Here is a 15,492-nt window from a genome sequence, read left to right as displayed (position 1 = left end):
ATTTTGGTGAAAAACTCTGCCTTGTATAATTAGTTCAATTCCCAAAATGTACCTGTGAGAGAATAAAAAGATATATATATAAAAAAAAACAAAAACAAAACAGTAGCGTGTAATTTTTGTGTCCTTTTGACCATGTTACATGCAGATTTTTGTATTAAATATAATGTAAAATATAAAAACGTGTTTTACCTGAAAAGTAGTTTCTTTTTTTTTTTATCTCATTAAATGTTTATTTTTACAATAGACCTAAAGTGCTTCCAAACTTGCTGCATAACATTAGTCTACATCTGGTTTGAATTTTTAGCCCCCTTGTCCTGTTTTTAAGTACCAGTTTCACGGAAGCTCCCAAATAATATTATAGTAATGTAATTGTCTTATTTTCCAGGGCGATATTTTAACATCTGTCTGGGGACGGGGATGAAAAATATTAATTTGGCTAACTCTGGTGCATTTATAGAAACGTGAAATAATAATAATGTACAATGTCCCTGTAAAATAAACCAATAAATCAAAGTACATACATATGTGTATTCTATAAATACATGTAAGTACTTATAAAGGTTGGAGGGGGAAATGAAATTAACCAGTTATTCAATTTTCGAGCCCTTTTCTTCGAGTATGTGGTCATTTTATGTACTTCTACTGTCAAAAATGTTCCAGTCATTTGTACAACAAGCCTGAGACAAATAACTACAACTCTACTGACACTGTACAGGTTTCTTTTCCACCCCACAGTTTTATTAAATCACCAACAAACCACAGATTAGGGGTTTAACACACACCACCAGTTCTTTTCTCTTCCACTAAATGTTCTGTTTTTCTTTGCTCACCGCCTTCTTTAAGACAAATGTGCTATGACCAGAATTTCTGAATAGATCAATCAGTATTCGTTCTGGAGCTAATTATGACAACAATATAAACGCCTCCGAAAATATGGAGATCACGCTCTTCTGTTGTTGGATGGACTTTGTTGTGGCAGAAACAATAGGAGGTAACAGCAAATGACTGAGAAGAATGTAATGATGGTCGATTTGTCTGACACACACACACACACACACACACACACACACACACACACACACACACACACACACACACACACACACACACGGCTGAGTGCTCTAATGAATCCTGTCATTACGATGGAAAGGACATGGCTAAACCCCTGTTATTCGCCATCTAATTTTCTCTCCTTTCATGGTACAGAGTGGGAGAGAAAGGGGAGCCTCGTACCACTCCAGTGAGGGGTAATTAATTTTCAATTAAATACTTTAATTAAAACCCTTCTCTTACTGAGCTCTCATTTAGCACTAATCTCAGCTCCAGGATTGTCAAAACAGAGATACATGTGTTACTTTGAGGAATTCTTTTGCTTCAAGGTCAGGGACTGCATGCAAAATGGAGATAATAGAATGTAGGGCTATACATATGTCTTCAGATCAGCGCCTGAAATTAACTTTTTGACTTGACGACCAAGGGTACGGGAGATGAAACAAGAACCATAAGCTCAGTCAGATGTGTCCACTATCTCTGCATTGGCATCTGTTCATTCAATTTTCTCAATTATGAAGAGTCATGGCCAAAAATGAGCTCCGTGAGGTCCTGACAACCTTGGCTTTTGGTCGCCAAAACCTAAATTTTTAGAAGACACAGGGTTTAAAAAGTCTTTTTTACCAAATGCCATGAACTTCCTCCTTTCCACTAAGGCTATGTCCAGACTGCAGGCAAATATGGCCCAAATCCCATTTTTTTTGCCCATATGTGACCTGTATCTGATCTGTTAAAGCCAGTTAGAACTGCACAAATCTGATTTTTTTCAAATACGACCCAGGCCACTTTCATATGTGATCCTAAATCCGATACGTATCTGATAATTTGCAATGCGACTTCAGTCTGAACGGCCAGGCCGCATTCATCCAACCGTTACGTCATTGAAATGCAACAAACATCATAATTCTGCGTCCCAGGAGGAGGAGCAGTGGAAAAAATATATTTACTTCTGTAAACACAGTGCGTGCCTGCGTGGTCACGTATTACGTCATGACCTCTTTGCGCATGCGGGTCACTTCAGGGTCGCACTCAGTTTATACTTAAAACTGATAGAAGTCACATTTAATGTATAATATGAACAAGCACACAAAAAATTAGATTTCATCAAAAAAATCTGAATTGTGCCTTAAGACCTGCTGTCTGAACGTAGCTGAAGTGACCAAATCAATAATAACATGGACTGCCTGAATATACTATGGTTATTATTTGTACTGTGCCCTATTTCCACTGTATTTTGTTTTGTTTTTTTATTAATTTACTTGAATTTAACTTTTTTATTCGTATGATTTTATCATGATTTTAATCTTACATTATAGTACTGTATGCTGTAAGACAATCCTCCACCCTGCAGGATAATAAAGATCTATTGAATTGTATTGTATTGTATTGTATTGTATTCAGTTGATCACCCTAGAGTCTTTTGGGAATAAGGTGAATTTTTGCATCTTTTATGAATAATAGTAATAATAATAATAATTAGATGAATGATCAGACTCAGAATACTATATTAATCCCAGTGGGAAATTATTGACTGATGACAGACCAATGGACAGACATGTGGTCACACCAAAAATATTTCATTTCATTGTTGCGTCCAAGTGAGCATTTAGGCCAAATTGAAAGAAACTGCTTTGATTGCCTGTTAAATCACACTCATTAAATGGACAAACGTAAAGTCACAAAATATTTTTACGTCATCGCTGGGTTCAAAGAAACATTTTCTGTAAAACAGCAAATTTTTCAAAAACACTTTTTTGTCAATGTAGAAGAAGGGATATTGTTATGATTTTTGCATTAACTTATTTATAATGCTAAAGTGAAAAAAACAGGACACCAATAACTGATATATGCCTGTGCACGTAAAAGCCCCATGTAGACCTGTCCCAGTGTGTATCAAAGTCTGACACCCACAGACAAGAACCAGTACACCTGTAAATTGAAACCCAAACTCAGCAGAGACTCTCAGCGAAGTTTCTTTATGCTGTCACTACTTTGGTACAAACATGTACTTGCCTGTGTGGCAGATTGCCCACTGAGGTTTACTCACCAATTGGAAAGTCTGCCTGCATTGGCATTTGATTGGTTCTAATATCAGGACCCGATTCTGAGTTTTGGACTGAAATGATTTTCCCTAGGATGTAGTGACACTTGAAAACAGATGACATGATGCTGCACTCGAGAAGAGCTGAGATACAATAGCACGAGTTGCTGTGGTGAACTGTAAATTGATTTTACTGTCCTCAGGGCAAAATATCCATCTCCTGGGGTAATCTCTCATCCTCTCTATGTTGTTTTCTTATCCTCTGTTTTCTTTCAAACTGCAGCTGTTAGCATGGTGAGAGTATTTACAAAAGTTGACCCCCGTGACAGAAAATCTGGGAGTAAATGTGTGGAGCAGCCTCTCTTACACTGCCCTGCAGCTCTGGCCTGATGAAGATAACAGTACATAACAACATGGAGATTTGTGTGTGTGTGTGTGTGTGTGTGTGTGTGTGTGTGTGTGTGTGTGTGTGAGTGAGTGGGTGACTCAGGGAGAGATTTAGATGATGAATGAGTGACCTTGCCTAAAGAGCTACATGTCCCTCCAGTGCAGCTTGATGGAGAGGTTGCAATGGGTCCTGCTGTGTACGTCTATTTGTTTCCGAGCGTGTGCACGCCACTTTGGCTGTCGGTTTTCCCTCCATTTGTGCACTTAAGAGATGCACATATTTTCATATCTCTGCGCTTTCTTCATATGTATAGTTGGAGTGAAAGGGAATTTATCCACCAGGGAGAGAAAACACAAACATGCAGCACACAGCCTTTCTAAAAATACTCACTTCCTCTCCAAATGCTTTTCCAAAACAGTAGGAGGGTTCAAGGGGACGTGAGATGAAAACACTGGCTGATATCCAGCATAAGTGGGCTACTTGTGTGATTATACTTGTTTCTACTGATGTGCTTTCTGCGTGTTTCTGTGGGTGCACATGAAGCACATGTGTCAACATGTGTGTGTACGTGTGTGCCGCACATATGATCAGCCTTAACAACTGATATGAGACACCTCTCCTCCCCACTGAGCTTGCAGATGCCAGCTGGAGGAACAAGGCTTTATTGCTTCATCGAAATGTCATCTCACAGCGTGTGTGTTTGTGTGTGTGACACCCAGAAAAGGTGGGGAGGAAACTTAATAATATATTGATTCATCGTTGTTCTCAGGTGGACCACCTTCACATCCAACTCCTCAGAAACCAAAACCGTGCATGTTTTATGTATGGCTTTACTCACTACATCTATGTTTTTGCTTGAGTAGTGTTGCAATTTGTGCACTTGTGTCTGAGTGTCGTGTGTCTGCTTGTATGTTTGTGCGTCAGTGCGTGACAGCACTCTGTTTGTTTCTCCATTATTCATCAGTCTTTATCTAACAAATGTTTTACTTAGTGTCAGATTGGTCTTGTTGCTGCACTGTGACGAGCCAAAGAGGACAGAGTCATACAACATGATGATTCACAACAGAAAAGACAGCAACTGGTTGCCTGCAGGTTACGAAAGTTGAACGGCAGCCACAACGTACCAGTAATAACCTATTTAAGTACAAGTGGACCATTGGTGGAAATCACTGGGGGACTATAATTTTGAATAATTTATCAAGATCCATTGAAGGCACGATACAAGTGTAATTATACTTTTCTTTTTTCAGACAAGGTATAGTTTTTCAATGTTACCTGCTTGATACCTTGTCTGAACAAAAGAAAAAAAAGGTATAATTACATTAACAGAAGACAAATTTAACGTGATTAGCCTCACAATACAAGTGGTTCTATATATAATATAAGTGATACCGTGTTTTTTTTTTGTTTTGTTTTTTTAAGTTTTGGAAATTACAACCTCCAGGCTTACTAGTAGCTCAACCCACAAGGCAGTGGGTGGATGCAGTTTTCATTTATTTGTTTTTATTTTATTTAACCTTTATTTAACCAGGAAAAAGATCCCATTGAGATTAAGAACCTCTTTTCCAAAGGAGTCCTGGCCAAGAGACAGCATGAAACACAACACATAGTTACAACATACAGTTACCTCATACAGTTACAACAAACAATAATTTACAGGACAATTCAACCAATGAAAAACATGTGCAAATCATTGAATTGTTCTCCAGCACTTTGAATTTGGATTTAAAAGCATTCAGGGAGATCAGTTCAGACAGTTTCCAGTCTTTTAGCAACATATTCTATGTGGATGGAGCAGAGTACACAAATGCCCTTTTACCCAGCTTTGTTCGGGCAAATGGCACAAAGAGGAACAAATGCTCATTCGATCGCAGACAGTAAGAATCAACACTTCTTCTTGTTATTAAACTACAGATATAGGAAGGCAGTTGCCCAAGTATGGCCTTGTAAATGAATGTACGACAGTTAAATGTCATGCAGATCTAGCATAAAGATTTTATTATTACTTTTAATATTATTATTTGAAACATCTGGACAACACTGTGAGGCAAGATTCAAAGGAGAGCAAGAGAGAATGTCAGACAGCACAGTAAGAACATACAGCATAAGTCTCTGACATTTTACTGTTTACTGCCCCCCTCCAACTATAAACTGGCATTTGGGTTCATTAAAAATATAATCCAACTTCCAACTTATTGTCAGTACACTTATTTCCAGCAGCAGTTAGTTTCTGGTTAAACTATAGAGTGTAGAGTGACTGTTTGTTCCAACTCTTGCCTTTGTTAATTCTTTATGGAGCGTTGACTGTCATAGCATGTGGTGTTGGTAGAATATTCAAAAGCCTCTCCTGTTCTCAGAAGGTGATGTTACACCTTAAACTAGTGAAGCTGAGATTCACAGTATAGGACTCCTTTCACACATTTGCACAAATCATAACACATGTGAGGATTGCATTACTTTGTTTAAGAAGTACCTAAGTTTTTACTTCATGTTTAGCAACAGCTCTCAACTTAACTGTGCAGAATCCAAACCCCTATTAGAGAAAGATAAAGTGGAAACACGCAGCTTTTAGTGTATAAATATATTTTGAGGATGATATTTTTGCAAACATATTGATATTGTTGGATACCATTGTATTTATACTGCCATACCAATCAGTTTGACTCTAACTTATGGACAGATGTTATGAGGTGTTCCTGTTCTTGTAATTCTCTTGTTCTTGTTTATTACTTATACTTACTCGATTAATTCCACATATTTCATGGTATTTCTTTTTATAACTTTACTGAGATGTTCTCCTCTGGTATGGATGTATTGATAGTTTTCTTTCTGTCTTTCTTTCTGTCTTTCTGTCTTTCTTTCTTTCTTTCTGTGCAGTTCAAGGTGGCAATATGTCCATCTCGATCAATGATATAGATAATATCTGGGAGTTTATTGTATGTTTGATGGCTGTTTTAATAGATACCTCCATAATTGGATGAAATTGTATACCCTTCTGTGAAAAATATGTAAATATTCTGAAATTTCATACAATAAATATCTTCTGTTGGATTTTCTTTCACATTCTCAGCACTGTTTGTTGTATCGTATTATGATACACTGGATACAAATTTAGAAAACTAGGTCTGTGGCAGATGGTTATTTACATTTGTTCGTTCTTTGATATGCTTAAAACTCTGACTGAGTCTGATTGTTTGTTTTTGCAATATATGTTAAACGTACTGTACATTATCTGTCAAACAGTATCCTGAGTAGAGATGTAACGATTAGAGATTTTGTGGCAACGATTATCATCAGAGAAATAATCACAGTTTCATGATTACTACAATTATTTTGTGCAAATTCATTTCACAACGGTACTTATTTGGGCTGCCACTTCTTATTTGAACTTTGAACATTTGTTCGAGCATGAGGTGAAAAGTATGTGTTATGGAATGGAACATAATCAGACCAGTGTATTAGGCAGCGAGCCATGGACCCGTGATTTGCATGCTTAATTTTTGAAAAGCATGGCCAAAAAAATGGTGCATGGCTTGCTCAAAGGCATGCCAATTAGCAATATGTTGTTCTGTTACCTTGTCACGGTGTAATTTTGGATAAATCTATCTATTTTTCGCAAAAATGAAGCGAATCATCAATTATCTCTAGAGGGTCTCTGGGCGTGTCGGCACGTCCTTCCTGGGTTTAGGTTTTCATGGATCTCTCTCTGGATCTCTCTCTTCAGCTTGGCCTACTCTCCTCTTTCCGTCTTCATTTTATTAGCGTTTAAACTTTTACATAAGTACAGAATTTCAAATTACAACATTCTGGAAAATTTTCAGTGGAGCAGTGCATGCTGGGAACCCTGCCAGAAGGGAGCTGTAGTAGTAGTAGTAGTAGTAGTAGTAGTCTAGTGAGGTGATGGCGTAAGCTTGGACAAGGAACTGCTTTTGTGAGAAATGGATCAATAGGTGTTGTACAGAGTAAATTGACAGGATGGCACTTTGGCTGTGATGTTGGTCTTATACGGCAGCTGGCTGTCTGGAGTCGCATTATAGGTTTTGGCAGTGAGAGAAGGAGAGGAAGGATAATAGAGAGGTCTTAGCTCAGGAAGTATGTGCACAGAACAACAACAGGTTTACTGAAGACTGAGAGAGAACCACCTGGAGTAAATCCATGTGCAGGGTTCATTCTGACAGAGGAAGATGTACACCGTAACCTGAATGTTGAAGCAGATAAAAGAAAGTCAACTCTGATCAGAATTACAATAGAGTACAAAGCGTGAGAAGTGATGGCCGATCTGAAATGTATATGCATGAAAAGAGGGTAAAAAGGAGTCACTGGGTTGAACCTTGAGGCATTCTAGAGGAGAGGTCATATGGTGCAGAAAGACATCTTCTCAACGTTAGCTCCAAGCAACAGCCTTCTCAACAGGAGGTAAACCTTAAGCATGAAGTCCTGCAGATACGCTTGTTGCAGGCAAGTGAAGCATACCCCGTTGGATAACAGCCCGCAGTATGAGAAGAAAACTGGGGAGAAGGATGAAGCAGCTCTAAACTAAGCTCTGCAGAGTCCCTCTGTGACTCCCAGTCTTTATGGAAGGAGCTGCCTGAAGCCAGACTGCTGGAGCTCCAGAGAACGCAGGTCTGTATGCAAATAACACTGAGTCAGAGTCAAATAAAAGCCATGCTATAAGGCAAAGATTATGAGCATGGTCCCCCCCCCCCCCTTCTTTTCTGGCCTTCTAACATACCTGTCCTCTTCACTGCTTTAAATTTAATAGAACTGCTTTGTCTAGGTCAATTAGGTGACTAATCTATTGTACGTTAATGAAGACATTTGTAGTCTTTTAATCTTTTCAAAGCCTTTTTTATGGGGAATATGTTAATAGTCATTACTGCAAAATGATAGTCACACCTTTACTGTTCCCTAATACGCTGTGAATTTTTTTTTAGAACCTCTAATTTCTAATGACAATAATACTGGAAAACGGTTATGAGGGAGTTCTGCAGTTATCTGACGTAACCAATTAGTCAAAGACAGCTAAGAATTGTTCAAGTAGGGGATGGGCTCTAATTAAAACCAACTGCTTTTCTAATGTAGAAACCCATGTAATTTTTTTCATTTCTTCACTTTGGCATGTTTTTTTATGGCTGCGAATGAAAAAGATTTGTGTTGTATAGTTATTTATGCAGCTGACCTTGCATTTATGAATTAATACTGTGTGACACACAATTATTCTTTTTCTCTGTAGGCGTTTCTCATATGTGTAAATTTTTGCATTCACGTTGGACCTCCTACTGCAAATACGACATGTGAGCAAGTGGGAGTGTGTGTGTGTGTGTGTACGAGGCCATATGTAGTATGTGTGTGTTTCAGACATTTTAATGAGTAGTGCTGTAATCATGGATGCTTCTGCTAGTGCAGGACTTTCCCCAAGCAGCCGCAGCTGGAGATAACCCACTAATATGCCTGTTACAGGGGGTCAGTGGGGTTCTTCATACACACACACACACACTACACATTACATGCTAGTGGCTTCACATTACCCACAGCTTACAGAGGTCCACAGGTTAATACCATGAAATGGAGACTCCGATTTAGAGGGAGCACACTGGCTTCGGACTAATGTGTAAACCCCTGCAGAGAGGGGTAATGACTTAAAGTAATGTAGCACTTATGGTCATTGTGTCAAGTTGAGGACTGGGAGGAGGATGCATTGTTGAGGGGGCTTCATCTAAGAACAATATTGCCTCTTTTCTGATGGTGGTAAATTGGTGCAATATGCTAATACACACAGTAGAGTCTACTGTCTAATTACTGACCATCATTGTAATACATTAAAAAAAAACATGAATGTGACTCTGAAATTACGGCAAATTGTTTCAATTTATGTAATAGCGGCTGCTGTTCTTCTGGTTTAATGTAACATGTTTAAAATGTGATGCCACTAGTGTTAGAATGCTGTCTATGAGGAGATTATACTGGACGCTGGCAGCTGTCCTTTAGACACATTTTAAGATTGTAAAATTGCACCGGTCAGAGGTAGTTTTCTAAATGGAGTTGATCTCAACTTTGTGATAAAAATATGTTTTAAATTTACTTTGAAATGTCTGAATAACTCCACAGAAAATGAAACAGCTTTTCACTCTCAACTGAGTGATGATGGCGCTGGGTGGCAGCAGCTCTGACTCTTTTTCACCTTTTTGTGTCTCTTTTTGTTTTTATCTCAGGTTTTTCTATATGTTCTTTGTTCTTTACTGTTGCACTCTTCTTTACTGTTGCACTCTAGTTGTAGAATTACTCAGCTATAATGCTAACATACACTTGTGAGGAATTAGTTTTAAACATGGAGCTGGCATTTCCTCTGTGAGGATACCTAAGGAGGCATGCAGAGGCACCCGCCGGGGGGAAATGGCCAGTGCTAAGGTCAGAGAGAGGACCTAGAGAGACAGGCGATTCAAGCCCTCCTTACCATCGATCATCAAATCATAGGACATCACTCTCCAACAAAACTCATGAACTGGCAGCCCTCGTAGACACCCGGCGAGTGTACAGGGAGTGAAGCATGCTGTGCTTTTTCAGAGACATGGCTACACAGGGATATACCGGACAGTGTTATTGACCTGCCCAGCTTCTCACATTGTAACCCCGGACATGTAACCGTAAAGGACTGTGTATGTTCTCGTGATGTGGCGCTCCTGGCAGTGGGACCAAGGCTGTACTATTTGCCGTTGGTGTTTTCACATGCCATCATAGTAGTTGTTTACATACCTCCATCAGCTGTTGCAGCCAGCGAGTGCAACATCACCCACTCGGTGATCGCGAGACTTCAGTCGCAGCATCCCAGTGGACCCACTGCTTACCTGCTCTGAAACTGAGTGGTCAATCATTGACCAATACCTTATGTTTTCATCAAATTTCAAGAAAATAGGTGGAGTTGTTGTAGTGTAAACCTACTGGTATACAAACAAACCAACAAACAGATGCAGATCGTTACACCACATCCTTTGTGGAGATTAATATAAATACATAGCAATGTTACTCCGTCATCTTTCTGTTATTAAAAATTCCTACTTTTGAAGTGAGGGGTAGAATTGCTGTATATCAACACTTATAAGCAATTCCGACCAATTGTCCTTGCAACAACAAAGCCAAATTATATATTGATTTTCAGCCCATTGCCACTTTTAAAACTCATAGGCAACAACCATTCTATGGCTGTGGAAACATTTCTCCTGGGAGAGCAGCACTCAGACCTTCCTAGGAGAGGCTTAGGCTCTTAAATCTATATCTTTGATGACGCCTCTAGTTGAAATTATTACCTGTCCAGAAAAACAGCATGCTGCCAGTTGGTCCGCCGTATCAGCTCTACGAGTGTGTGGATGTACGTATGTCAGGTAGTCCTGGTGAGTCCCCTCACAGTGCCACACCAGCAACAGCAAGTGGGATAGCTCACTTGTGTCTAATGTTTTTAATTAACTTCAAGGTTGAACGTGTGAAATTTAATATGGGAAATTAAAAGATGTTAATTTCCTGCTTTGAAGCCAGTGTGCTGGCATGAATAAATTACATTAAATCAGTGTGCTGGTCTCAGAGCTTAATGCTCCTGTGAAAGAAACTTGTGTGTTCTTATGGAACATTGAGGGTGGGAGGCAAAAGAAAGAAATATACATTTAGCAATTTGCACTGCTTGTCAGTATGAATGAGTCAACTGTCAGCTTTCAGTCTTAACATATCTGCATGGTTTGCAATAATAGAATTAGGTAGCTACAAAAGAAGAAAGAGTATCAAATAAATGGAAATTAAATTAATTGTTTCAGAACAGCACTGAGCCCTCACTTTTGCGGTCTTTCATGGGTGCGCAAGTCACATTTATTCTCCTTGTTTCTGTTATAAAATTTGCAGGAGCTTCTGTAATGAAAACACACAAATACACACCAACAAATGGAAACATGTTCAAACACAATGAATTCCTCATACAACTGTAATTTCACATCCTAACAATTTCTAATAAAAGGCTAAAAACAGTGGCAGTTTTCATCAATAAAACGTGTTCTGCATGGTGGCTTTACGCGTAATTGGCTATGCTTGAGAAATTACCCATTTAAACTTCCACCTACAGAACATTGCTGTAGATATCGCATTATGTGTGAAATATGAAATACGGCCAACTGAAAATTTCCCTATTACACTACCATTAGGAACTTCTCCATGGTTGACTTTACTGTGCAGATATCTGATAAGCCAGCCATAGCGCTGTCCTAATTTCTCTAATTGGATGCCGGTAAAATAACAATCAAGAGAAATGGTGTGTAATATACACTCGCCAAGCTCAGTGCATATTATGGACTGTTCTCCTCTGAGACTTGATTAGGGATCCAATAAAAGACATCACTGTGGGAGTTGGCCTCTGATTGTAAAGAATGGATTTTAATGAACTAAGAGTCATCTATAAGGGACTGCTTTGGCACAGGATTACACAATCTGGTGTGATTACGCCTCCCTCCTCTGTCAAGGTAATGAACGTACTACATCAGCCTTAACAGAAGATCCAAACAGCTGGTTCTGGATCATACTGTGTATTATACAGTACTTATAATGTATGTGCTGCATGTGTTGTGTTTTCTCCGATGCTGCTTCCTATACATAATAGGCTTCGGAGCTGAGGTATGTGTGGGTCTCAGACAGATGAACATATCTTCCACATCAAGGCCGATCTCTCCCTTGACAGCCTTTGTGCAGACACTGTACTTATGTTGTGGTCTGTTTGGGATCACGTGTGTAATTTTATGTGAACACGACAAGGGATTGATAGCAAAAGAAAAGAAAATATATGATGACACCACACATCAACAGTAAACCCTATGTAAGGTTTAGTGTCTCTTCTGCAGTATGTAAACTTTCAACACATCTGCCTCGTATATTATGCTGACAGGATGTAGCTCATACACATGGCAGCTGTCTGCAGACTCCATCTACCTGATAGGAGTGAAGGAAGACTGACAGCGACAGAGAAAATGACAGATCATTCATAAAGGAATGATGTAATGCTGCACAGATAAATAGATGTAAGCACCAAGGTAAACTATCCAATGTAATTAAGAATGATTTTAGCGTAGACTGCACTGTGTCTATTTGTGTATTTATCTGCTATGCTCCAGTATTTCTGTGAAGGCCTGCATGTGCACCAGTTTTCCTACACAGTATGTGTGTGTATGTGTGTATGACTGTGACGGTGTGTGGTTTCCCTTGGGGGGGTTTTGCCCTGTTTTTGTCCCCATTGGTGGAGGCCCTTCCCTGGGGAGCATTGAATTCACAGGCTTGGTCTGTACTGATGGATGATGGCCCAAAAGAGGGGGGAAAAAAAACTGGGAACTGAGGAGAAAATAACAGGTTTGAGGCTGTTTCATCACTTCCAGGTACTCTACAGTGTTACTTCATATAGGCTTTCCTTATTGTTTTTCTTCTCATAACGTACTGCACCTATTTGTCAATTTAACTTGTTGTTTTGTGTGAATGTGTGTGATTAAATGTATTAATAAGCATATATGCAATATATGCATCTGTATATTTGCCTCTATGAAGAGCATTAATATATTTTTAAATGTAAGTTTAATATCTTTGTGTTTGTATGGATGCTGAATCTGAGCGCTAAAGTAATGAGGTCAAGTTTGCTAGTTGCTCTTTTGAGAAGCATTTCTTTGTAATTTCACATTCACAATATATTCCCCTCTAACCATTTCTGCAAAATGTTACCATATTTTAAGAATTGCCCTGCCAGCACACTTAATACAATGCATGTATGCCCACTATCCCTGCTATTTACCACTTTTAATTCACCTGTGAAAATGCTTCCAGTGCATAATCTTTGAAGTTGTTAAGTTGTTGCCCACCTCACTCACTTGAGTCTGAATATGTTCTATAAAACCATCTGAAAACCAATCTAACTAGCTCTGCTCTTTGTCTTCTGTGCCTAAAAAGCACTGCTGTGTGTTCTATTAAACCCTAATTACAGTGCATCTCTATCGTCTTCATAAGTGTTTTTATTTTTTAGTCAGACTCTATAGTCAAACGCACGCACACACACACACACCCACACACCCAAAGGGCTCAGTGCCTCTGTGTTTTGTGGAACTACCCTGGGCCTAACTTACCACATTTCACTCTGTGTTCCTGGGAAGTTTGTTTACATCAAACTCTCATTTACACCAGTGACTGGGAGGCGCAGTGGCTGGGGAGAAGATGTGTGCTGAATGAGGCTTTCTAAATGATTTAGAAGACAAGGTGTAAACCATGATACTGTGAAGGTTAACGCAGTAGTTTAGGTAGAACATCGATTGTTATACTGTCGTGCACAAATACAAAGGACATGGTTGGCTTACTAAGGTACTGTGTTTTTTGTTTGGACTTCAACAGGTGCCTGTTTCCACATTTACTGCATTTGCTTAATTTCATTGTCTAACCCTGTGGTTCCCAACATTTTTTGGCTTGTGACCCCATTTTAACGTCACAAATTTCTGGCGACTCCCAACATTCAAAGCGGAGACTTTTTTTTTTGTTTTTTTTTTGCAAAAATTAATTTGTTTTTGATCATGTAATTGTTTGCTATACTATGTTGCAAATAAACATTAATTCTAGACAACATTTAGTCTATATAATGTATATTATTATGGACGGAGGCAGAAAAGCCAGGTGTAGATTACTGCACAAAGTGAGAATTTTATTTTCCTTGGTCAGGATATGTACAGTCAGTCCAGCTTGTATTTACAAGGCTGACAATTAATACTGAACAAACAATAACTCAAACTATGAATTATGAAAGAGCTGCAGCATCTGAAACCGACCACAGTGAACATTTGACAGATAGACAATACCACAGTGCTTCAGTTTCTGCTTCAGTTTTTCATGTCTTTTATGTATTGTGATTGTTTCTGTGAACTGACCATATATTTTTTATTAGTAAGCTTTTATTCTTATTTTAATTTTTATCAATCACTAGAACTTTCAGGCAACCTCATTTGAATTCCAGGCGACCCTACGTGGGGTCCCGACCCCAAGGTTGAAAAACACTGGTCTAACCCTCCGCAAATGTAATCTCAAAACCATTGTCCTGCTGTCATGAAATGTACATACAGTCACACAGTTAACCCATAAAGACCCAAACCTCCACTGGCGACCAAAACATCTACTGATGTAAACTGATGTATACCTGCTGATCCACTAATCCTATCAATACATGTAAATAATTGGTGTAAAATAAAGTTTGTCATCTTTTCATGGTCATCAGATATGACCCATTTGGATGATCAGCCCATGGAGTTGGATCAATGACAGTGGATGGAGACACTTGTTTTTGTGCTCAGTTAATGTTATTTTTGCTGAAAAAGTAACTTTTTCGTCAGTTTTCTCTGTTCTGATATAATAACCTTTGAATAAACTCTGAGGTTTCATGAATATCTAAATAAAATATAGTGAAATAAATATAGGAAAATACATGGTTTATAGTGAAGGCGGAGGTAAAAAATCCAGCAGTAGGGTTGAATGTTTTACATGCAGATTAATATGCAATGTTAACTGAGGAGAAACTCTAGCAAAGAAGCTGACTGGAGCTCATTTGGACATGCAGGCAGGCCAGCAGAGTAAACACAATGAGACAGATATTTTGATTCAAATTAAGAATTAAACTTGATATTCATTTTTATATCATACAGTTTTGAGAAATACGTTATTCATAGTAGGAATCGTGAAAAGTATTGATTTATTCTTCAATCTGGGTATTAATTCAAACAATGAGCAGCACATTTTTTTTCAATTGCAGTTTAGACAAAAGAGTCGTCTTCAGTTCAACAGATTTTCTAGAGGCCACGTGTCTGTGTCTCTGATTGGTCTGGTGTTAAATATTATCAGAACTGTTTTAATCTCTACTGTATCTCTACAGGCTGTATGACTTTACATGTTTTTCATAGTATAATCAGAGCAAAATATGTTTTTTGTAACTTTCATTTGTGGAAATTGAACTGCTAAAATCCTG

The sequence above is a fragment of the Sphaeramia orbicularis genome, chromosome 7 (assembly GCF_902148855.1).
Source record: "Sphaeramia orbicularis chromosome 7, fSphaOr1.1, whole genome shotgun sequence".
Lineage (NCBI taxonomy): Eukaryota > Metazoa > Chordata > Actinopteri > Kurtiformes > Apogonidae > Sphaeramia > Sphaeramia orbicularis.
The sequence above is the reverse complement of the archived record's forward strand: the minus strand, read 5'-3'. Positions refer to the sequence as shown.